Source organism: Polyodon spathula, chromosome 19 (genome assembly GCF_017654505.1).
Source record: "Polyodon spathula isolate WHYD16114869_AA chromosome 19, ASM1765450v1, whole genome shotgun sequence".
NCBI classification, from domain to species: domain Eukaryota; kingdom Metazoa; phylum Chordata; class Actinopteri; order Acipenseriformes; family Polyodontidae; genus Polyodon; species Polyodon spathula.
This window is the reverse complement of record NC_054552.1, coordinates 24,289,767-24,299,930: the sequence shown is the minus strand read 5'-3', so window position 1 is coordinate 24,299,930 and position 10,164 is coordinate 24,289,767. Positions and strand designations below refer to the sequence as shown.

Genomic DNA, 10,164 nt, shown 5'->3' with positions numbered 1-10,164 from the left:
GTGCTGTAGCAATCATAGTGTTACGATCCACATTGATGGTGGTTAAAGCATGCGACGACACATTTTTTCTTGTATGCCGATAGCACTTTTTTGTACGTCTCTAAAACTTGTTTTGGATTTTTCACTGTCAAAAACGAATAAAAAAGAAAAAAAAGAATTACATAAGACAGCGGTGCAGAGTAGTGGTTGGGGCCCTGGACTAGTAACTCGAAGGTTGGAATCCCAGGTGAAGCACTGCTGTTGTACCATTGAGCAAGGTATTTCACTGAGATTGCTCTAGTAAAAACACTAAGCTGTTGTGGCAGGCTGGCGAGTGGATACAGGCCCAGAGACAGTCTGTAGTTCAAAAAAATAATTATTTTATTATAAATACACAAAAATAAAAGGGCACAAGGGCCAAAACAAAGCGATTTAAACACAAAAAGAAAGACAAAAAGCAAAACTAACAAAAATAACAATTTCCAGGCTGGGCAATGCCTTCACTGGATTTATCAAAATTCAAAAATCGCACACCAAAAACCACCAACCTGCTTCCTCAGCTCCCTCCTCCTAAATGAGAAGCAGAGGCCTCCTTTTATGTCAGGTGGCTGGGCGCTGATTGATCGTTAATTAACCTAATCAACTAATCAACCCCAGCCACCTGAACATAATAAAACCAGGTAGGTAGGGGAAATTAACCCCATCCCTGCCAATTTAAAAAGGGCAGAGCTTTGCTCTGCCACACATCTCTCCCCATGTACAACGTACACCGGCCGCAATCGGCCAACTCATGATGTCGGAGCCCCCAAGCCTTCTTTAGTTGAGGGGGCCCTGGATCTCCAAGGTAGTACAGCGACGGTGGCCCGGCTCCCTCTAGTGGCGGAGGCAACGACGGCAGCCCGGCTCCGTCTAGTGGAGGAGGTGGCGACGGCAGCGGACCCTCGGCAACCCTAGAAAACAAAAAGGAGACACTAGCAGTCCCAAGCGATGCAGAGCAGCATGCAACCCCAGGCGATGCGGAGCAGCATGCAACCCCAGGCGATCCAAATGAGTCATCCCTGAGCAGAGCGGGCGTGGCATAAGAACATAACAAAGTTTACAAACGAGAGGAGGCCATTCGGCCCATCTTGCTCGTTTGGTTGTTAGTAGCTTATTGATCCCAAAATCTCATCAAGCAGCTTCTTGAAGGATCCCAGGGTGTCAGCTTCAACAACATTACTGGGGAGTTGATTCCAGACCCTCACAATTCTCTGTGTAAAAAAGTGTCTCCTATTTTCTGTTCTGAATGCCCCTTTTTCTAAACTCCATTTGTGACCCCTGGTCCTTGTTTCTTTTTTCAGGCTGAAAAAGTCCCTTGGGTCGACACTGTCAATACCTTTTAGAATTTTGAATGCTTGAATTAGGTCGCCACGTAGTCTTCTTTGTTCAAGACTGAACAGATTCAATTCTTTTAGCCTGTCTGCATATGACATGCCTTTTAAGCCCGGAATAATTCTGGTCGCTCTTCTTTGCACTCTTTCTAGAGCAGCAATATCTTTTTTATAGCGAGGTGACCAGAACTGCACACAATATTCAAGATGAGGTCTTACTAGTGCATTGTACAGTTTTAACATTACTTCCCTTGATTTAAATTCAACACTTTTCACAATGTATCCGAGCATTTGTTAGCCTTTTTTATAGCTTCCCCACATTGTCTAGATGAAGACATTTCTGAGTCAACAAAAACTCCTAGGTCTTTTTCATAGATTCCTTCTCCAATTTCAATATCTCCCATATGATATTTATAATGTACATTTTTATTTCCTGCGTGCAGTACCTGCAAGGCAGGCATCCTTGGGCAGTGCAAGGCAGGCATCCTTGGGCCATAGCTCCTCCCCTCTGGGCTCTGGGAGCGGCGGCTCCTCCCTCTCGGGCTCTGGGAGCGGCGGCTCCTCCCTCTCGGGCTCTGGGAGCGGCGGCTCCTCCCTCTCGGGCTCTGGGAGCGGCGGCGGCTCCTCCCTCTCTGGGCTCTGGGAGCGGCGGCTCCTCCCTCTCTGGCTCTGGGAGCGACGGCAGCTCCTCCTCCCTCTCTGGCTCTGGGAGCGACGGCAGCGCCTCTCCCCTCTCTGGCTTTCGGGAAAGCGGCTCACCCCTCTCTGGCTCTCGGGAAGGCGGCTCACCCCTCTCTGGCTCTCGGGAAGGCGGCTCACCCCTCTCTGGCTCTCGGGAAGGCGGCTCACCCCTCTCTGGCTCTCGGGAAGGTGGATCACCCGTCTTTATTAGAGTCACCGGGGCATCTCCCATGTCTACCGCCAGGTAATTAACCATCATGAGGGCAACCTCTGGGAAGGGCGCCAGGTGGTGTTGTTACTCCCACTGTTCCCACCTCTCCCCATCTCGACGCCACAGCGTGTTGATAACTATGGGGAGATCGTGGACGAGGTCTGTCTCAGGGTGCATCAACCAGTCCCAGATCTCCTGGGACGGTGGTGAAGGTGATGGTGCTGGAGGTAGTGGGGTGGCCCCTGATGCCCGGGGTGAACACTGCACCTCTTCCAGGGCCTGATTGTAGGGGCATCCTGCCCAGTTGTGGCCGTCCTTCTCACAACGGCCACACCAGTTTGCCGGTGGCACATCTGGGCAGGACCGCCAACGATGGTCCTCCTTCCCGCACCAGGAGAAGAGGCTGGCCGGGTCCTCCAGCAGTGGCTGCAGCAGCTTACATTTCTTCAGCTGTTGCTGCTTTTCCTGCCTTTGCCGCTGTCTGGTCTTCTTTCCCATAAAAAAAAATATATATATTCTCCCAAAAATTCCAAAAAAAATAAAAATACTGCTCTGAGCCTCTAGGTGCCGCTATCCCACTCTCACACCAAATGTGGCAGGCTGGCGAGTGGATAGAGGCCCAGAGACAGTCTGCAGTCAAAAAAAAATAATTATTTTATTATAAATACACAAAAATAAAAGGGCACAAGGGCCAAAACAAAGCGATTTAAACACAAAAAGAAAGACAAAAAGCAAAACTAACAAAAATAATTTCCAGGCTGGGCAATGCCTTCACTGGATTTATCAAAATTCAAAAATCACACACCAAAAACCACCAACCTGCTTCCTCAGCTCCCTCCTCCTAAATGAGAAGCAGAGGCCTCCTTTTATGTCAGGTGGCTGGGCGCTGATTGATCGTTAATTAACCTAATCAACTAATCAACCCCAGCCACCTGAACATAATAAACCCAGGCAGGTAGGGGAAATTAACCCCATCCCTGCCAATTTAAAAAGGGCAGAGCTTTGCTCTGCCACACACCTCCCCCCATGTACAACGTACACCGGCCGCAATCGGCCAACTCCCCCCTTCCCCCCCCCCCCCCAAGAGTCCAATTATGTCCCTTGGGTGGGCTGTTATGGTGGGTGGTGGTGGGCGGGGTTGATGTCAGAGCCCCCAAGCCTTCTTTAAAATTAAAAAAGGGCAGAGCTTTGCTCTGCCAGAGCTGTATAAATGGGTACAGATATAAGTTTCTTTGGCTAAAAGTGTCATCCAAATAAATTAATTATAAAATAATTAATTAATAATAATAATGTTTCACCAGTTATATAAGCAATTAGATTAAAGGTTACCTGTACAAAACATGCACAAGTGTCCTGCTGGTAACTTGAATAATCTAATCACTGCTTATTATGTATGCCATCATCATTTCTTTGATAGACCGAACATGGAAGTCTGGTTGAATGTATTTAATTCTACATACAAGAACGGGTATATATTTAAAATAAATGTAATTTTCAACACTAATAGCAATTCTCATGGACACGCAAACATTTATCAACTATTTGACGTAGAGTAACAATTTATAATCACAATTACTATGCAGGAAAAATACTAATAAAAAATACTATGATAAGCATCAAATAATGCATATGTCCATAATCATGTACAATATGAATATGTTTCTGAATAGTACATTTTGTGTGTACATGCATATATTTTCTGTTATGCATCCCTACACAAGCAAGGATATTTCTTGTGAACCTTAAACCCCATTCTATTCACTCAATGTAGATTTTATTTATAACATTAAATACCTACCCCTTTTCCTCATTACTTCCTTTTTAGATTTTGCTTGTTTCTTTACTTTTTTGCGTTTACTTGACTTCTTGCTGTGTTTTACATCACTAGATCCATCACTTTCATCTTCTTCACTTGAAACACTGGATTCTTCACTCAAGAACTGGTGTCATCTGAGCTGATTACTGTAAAAGAACCCCTTCTATTCTTCTTCCCTGGTCCTGTATCAATAAAATATGCAGATTTTATATAAGACAAGTTAAAACCCCTTTACCGTGTTCTATGCTTCAACAAAAAAAGCTGCAAATCCTCCCCAAATGTATTATTTATTAATTTAAGTCTTTAAGCAAGATGATTTATAAAATGTTTAACAAACAATTAAAAATGCAATATGACTGAGTTACAATGTATAGTTTACTTTGATAAAGCGCAGCTTTTGATAAAGATCTACGGGAATTACATTAGATTTAAAAAAAAAAAAAAAAAAAAAAAATATTTATTATCTCTGGACGTAGAGCATTCAAGCTGTTTCCGAAGGAAGTCTCGTTCCATCTTCAGGTCACCTATCAATGATTTTAGCATCCTATTCTCTGCACTTAGTGCTGCCACTTCTGCTTTTAGCTTCACAATTTTTAGCTGGGCAGTAAGAGCATACCTTTCTTGATCTACGTCAAAATTGAACAAAAGTACAAAATCATGAGTCAGAAAGGTTTGCTTATAATATTTGTCACGTTACTAAACTTTCCAAACCGCTACAATATGGCGAAACACTGACTGATGTCAAAAGTTTAAACGAAGTAGCAATAAATCCACTTTTAATACACTATTACAAAAGAATGCCATCTTATCTGTTTCAAGCAATCATTTCAGTGTTTATCAATGAGACGAAAATACGTATACTATTGCAACACCGTACATCACTTCAGTCCGGCTTCTTACATTGATACCCTCAAGTTATTAAAATGTTAACAGAAAACACATCACTGGAAATAATGTAGCTAAGTACTGTAAGCATTATTAAGGCACGATAGCTACTTACCAATGTTTTTACTGCGTGGTCCTCGTTTTCCTATGGTTGTTATTATACCCCGTACAGGCTCGTCACTCACGTCATATTTTCTTTCAGTTAAGGAGTTGATTGTGGCTCATTGACATTGTTATACTCGCCAGCCTTTTCACTGACACTCTTTTGTTAGTCAAAAGTTTGTTTCTTTGCCTCTACTTTTTTCTTGTCTCCATACTGTAACTGAAACATTAGAATTGTACCTTTGCTCGCCCAGTATCACATCGGAAATAAAAGAAAGGCGCAACGATGCACAGAGCTTATGGCGCCGTGCTGTTTTACTTCTTTTGAACCAGAAATATTAATGTTTTTTTACAAAACAGATATGTTGTGAGTTCAGAAAATACGTAATTATAAAATGGAAAAAAATAATTTGGTCGCGTATGAATATGTATACAAATAAAAAAAAAATCACAACAGAAGAGGGCCGTTACACGCTCTATCTACCTTTGACCTTTCACCCTACTCTCCAATGCAATGCTCCGATTGGTAAACTGACTTTGGCGCAATTTGTGGGAATTCTTCTTCAAACCTCCAGAAGAGAAGAGCGGAGTTACATATGTTAAATACAGGTATGTTATCTTTACCCATTTTTTTTTTTATACTAATGTAGATGTATAGATGAATACGTACAGAAGGGCAAGACAAAACAGCCTGAATTCTCAAAACAGTTTTGTAAATAACCGCTTTAGAGACGATCCAATATTTTAGCTTTTGTGAAGGCTATGGCTTCATTACACTTTTTCACAAGCATGTGTATATATATATATATATATATATATATATATATATATATATATATATATATATATATATATATTTATATATATATATTTTAAAGATTTGCCCTGGCCTAGTTTTTAAGTTTTTATTTTATTTATTTTAAGGTAAAACAGACAAAAGATTGGCTGCCATGTCACTGTCAAAGAGATGGCAGTCTAAAATGAACTCTAAACCATCAGCCAAAAATATGTTAAAAATAATCAAATGGCTCCAGAAGAAGAGGCTGTTGGCAAAAACAGTTAATGTAAAATCTGCCGCAGGAAAATGACGATGACCAAGAAGGACTCAAAGGACTATTTTACATGGTGAAGTAGACGAATGCTTAGCTACATGTTTTATCCTACTACACATACCTCTTTATAGACTATTGTACATGTTTGATTTCATAATATGAATAATAGTGTACACGCAGTATACAGCGTTACCGATACATATCATTGAACAGTGTCTTGGGACCTGCGTCATAGGGTGACATGGGAAAACTTAAAAAGCAGCCAGCACAGCCTAACGTCTGGTTCTGTACTCGGAGAAACCCAATCTTCCTGTTCAAGACAGACAGAAATATGACCCACAGTGATTTGTGTCATTAATACATAAGAACATAAGAAAGTTTGCAAATGAGAGGAGGCCACTCGGCCCATCTTGCTCGTTTGGTTGATAGTAGCTTATTGATCCCAAAATCTCATCAAGCAGCTTCTTGAAGGATCCCAGGGTGTCAGCTTCAACAACATTACTGGGGAGTTGATTCCAGACCCTCACAATTCTCTGTGTAAAAAAGGGTCTCCTATTTTCTGTTCTGAATGCCCCTTTGTCTAAACTCCATTTGTGACCCCTGGTCCTTGTTTCTTTTTTCAGGCAGAAAAAGTCCCTTGGGTCGACACTGTCAATACCTTTTAGCATTTTGAATGCTTGAATTAGGTCGCCACGTAGTCTTCTTTGTTCAAGACTGAACAGATTCAATCCTTTTAGCCTGTCTGCATATGACATGCCTTTTAAGCCCGGAATAATTCTGGTCGCTCATCTTTGCACTCTTTCTAGAGCAGCAATATCTTTTTTTATAGCGAGGTGACCAGAACTGCACACAATATTCAAGATGATGTCTTACTAGTGCATTGTACAGTTTTAACATTACTTCCATTGATTTAAATTCAACACTTTTCACAATGTATCCGAGCATCTTGTTAGCCTTTTTTATAGCTTCCCCACATTGTCTAGATGAAGACATTTCTGAGTCAACAAAAACTCCTAGGTCTTTTTCATAGATTCCTTCTCCAATTTCAGTATCTCCCATATGATATTTATAATGTACATTTTTATTTCCTGCGTGCAGTACCTTACACTTTTCTCTATTAAATGTCATTTGCCATGTGTCTGCCCAGTTCTGAATCTTGTCTTGATCATTTTGAATGACCTTTGCTGCTGCAACAGTGTTTGCCACTCCTTCTACTTTTGTGTCGTCTACAAATTTAACAAGTTTGCTTACTATACCAGAATCTAAATCATTAATGTAGATTAGGAATAGCAGAGGACCTAATACTGATGCCTGTGGTACACCACTGGTTACCACACTCCATTCTGAGGTTTTTCCTCTAATAAGTACTTTCTGTTTTCTACATGTTAACCACTCCCTAATCCATGTACATGTGTTTCCTTGAATCCCAACTGCGTTCAGTTTGAGAATTAATCTTTTGTGCGGGACTTTGTCAAAAGCTTTCTGGAAATCTAAATAAACCATGTCATATGCTTTGCAATTATCCATTATCGATGTTGCATCCTCAAAAAAATCAAGCAAGTTAGTTAGACACAATCTCCCTTTCCTAAAACCATGTTGACTGTCTCCCAGGACCCTGTTACCATATAGGTAATTTTCCATTTTGGATCTTATTATAGTTTCCATAAGTTTGCATATAATAGAAGTCAGGCTTACTGGTCTGTAGTTACCTGGTTCAGTTTTGTTTCCCTTTTTGTGGATCGGTATTACGTTTGCAATTTTCCAGTCTGTCGGTACCACCCCTGTGTCAAGAGACTGCTGCATGATCTTGGTTAGCGGTTTGTAAATAACTTCTTTCATTTCTTTGAGTACTACTGGGAGGATCTCATCTGGCCCAGGGGATTTGTTATTTTAAGAACTCCTAGTCCCTTTAACACTTCTGCCTCAGTTATGCTAAAGTTATTTAAAACTGGATAGGAACTGGATGACATGTGGGGCATGTTGTCAGTATCTTCCTTTGTAAAAACTTGTGAAAAGTAATCATTTAATATATTTGCTATTTTTTTTTTCTTCATCTACGATTTTGCCATTTGTATCTCTTAAACATTTAATGCCCTCTTTGAATGTTCGCTTGCTGTTGTAATATTGGAAAAACATTTTGGAATTGGTTTTAGCTCCCTTAGCAATGTTCATTTCTATTTCTCTCTTGGCCTTTCTAACTTCCTTTTTGACTTGCGTTTGCAGTTCTGTGTACTCTTTCTGCATACTTTCTTTTTGGTCCTTTTTTAATGCTCTGTAAAGTGCCTTTTTTCGCTGAATATTTTTTTTAATTGATCTATTAAACCATTTTGGCAATTTAGTTTTACATTTAGATTGTCTACTTTAGGGATATAATTGTTTTGCGCCTCTAGTACTACATTTTTGAAGAACAACCATCCTTCTTCTGTGGGTGTTTTCTCTATTTTACTCCAATCTACTTCTGTTAGTCTCTGTTTCATACCTTCATAGTTTGCTTTTCTAAAATTGTAAACCTTAACTTTAGTCATTACTTTTGGGGATTTAAAAAACACTTCAAATGAGACCATGTTGTGGTCTGAGTTTGCCAGTGGTTCTCTGACGTCTGTTTTAGTTATTCTGTCTTCGTTATTTGAAAAGACTAAATCAAGGCATGCCTCCCCTCTAGTGGGTGCCTTGACAAATTGTGTTAGGAAGCAGTCATTTGTCATTTCCACCATTTCTATTTCATCCTTCGTGTTACCCACCGGGTTTTCCCATTTAATTTGGGGGAAGTTTAAATCCCCCATTAGTGTGGCTTCTCCATACAAATAAAAATAAAGTGTGTCCGACAACACATTACCAGTGCGAGAGAAAAGAAAGAAAACTATCAGTGAATTAGCACAAAAGAGCAGGGTTTTAATATATATATATATATATATATATATATATATATAAGTTTTATTGTTTTAATGAATTCTGTACGATGAAGAAATACTTACCCATTCATGACTGACCCAGCATCATCATGGTCAAAAGTGTTGGTGTATTCAGTGCATTCCCCATTGCTATTTTCCGGGCTGGAGACTGGCGTAGGTCCCATAGAGTTCTTGAAACAACTTGCAGGATTTTCTCTGAATTCCACTCAAGGGCGTATCTGAGCCCCTTGCACCACAGAGATAAAACAGACATAAAGGAGATAGCTGCTTTTGCGTCCAGCACTCAAAGAATATTACTGACATTTACAGAACTTATTGAGATGATATAGTAATAAAATAATACTTGGAGTTTGGTGAGGATAAAAACAAGTGATCAGGAGAAGATTTATCAGTATGCACGTCTATAAAGAGGTATGTGAAAAATACAACGAACAAGGGCTGGGGCTTGGCTGGAGATACAGTGCTGAGTGTCCTTTTTTGATTCAATGCCTTTTAAACCTGTTTTACTCTGAAAAAAAAAAAAAAAAAAATTAAACAGCGTATGTAAAATAAAAAGTGCATGTAAAATAAATTGGACCAGTCACGCCTGACAAGATGAATAAAGGGACCGCTGGTTCTGCATCGTCCCAGCTGCTACCTCTTAAAACCGACATGTTTGATCTACTACGCTTGACTTAGTAGGGGAGTGGTTTACGCTACGTCACCACATTGACGTGATAAGGCCGGCCTAGGGCCTGCGTTGGGTTCACACACACAAAAGCTGGTTTAAATTTCACTTTTAATTTTTCAAGCATTCACACATTAGATAAGGCGGCCCTGGGCCGGCCTAAACCAAAACTGAACAGGGTCTGTCATCTACTGTAATATAACACTGATGTGGTGAGGGAGTTTTGTTTCAAACTATTCTAAAAAAGGAATGATGTTATAAAAAATTATTTAAAAAACAAAACAGAAAAAAAAAAAAACAACTGAGCTATGAAAAAATGATACAAACAATAATAGGTGCTAAGATACCCCTCTCTTTTATGTAACTTGGCCATTTTAGTCTCCATAGTATTCTCAGCAATCGTCCTCATATTTTCCAGACCGGAAACAAGACCTGGTCACGCTATAATAACAGCCTTGGATTGGAACATATATGTTTTTTTATGCATTT

The 10,164-nt window shown here is 40.2% G+C and overlaps 1 long non-coding RNA gene across 1 annotated transcript; it reads right to left on the bottom strand.

Annotated features, from left to right (window-relative positions):
• Positions 1 to 812: 812 nt before the first annotated feature.
• Positions 813 to 5,456, bottom strand: LOC121294279. Its single transcript, XR_005946761.1, has 3 exons — positions 5,058 to 5,456; positions 4,040 to 4,239; positions 813 to 929 (listed from the first exon to the last, which is right to left on the bottom strand). It is a non-coding gene; the product is annotated as an uncharacterized LOC121294279 (long non-coding RNA).
• Positions 5,457 to 10,164: the final 4,708 nt, after the last annotated feature.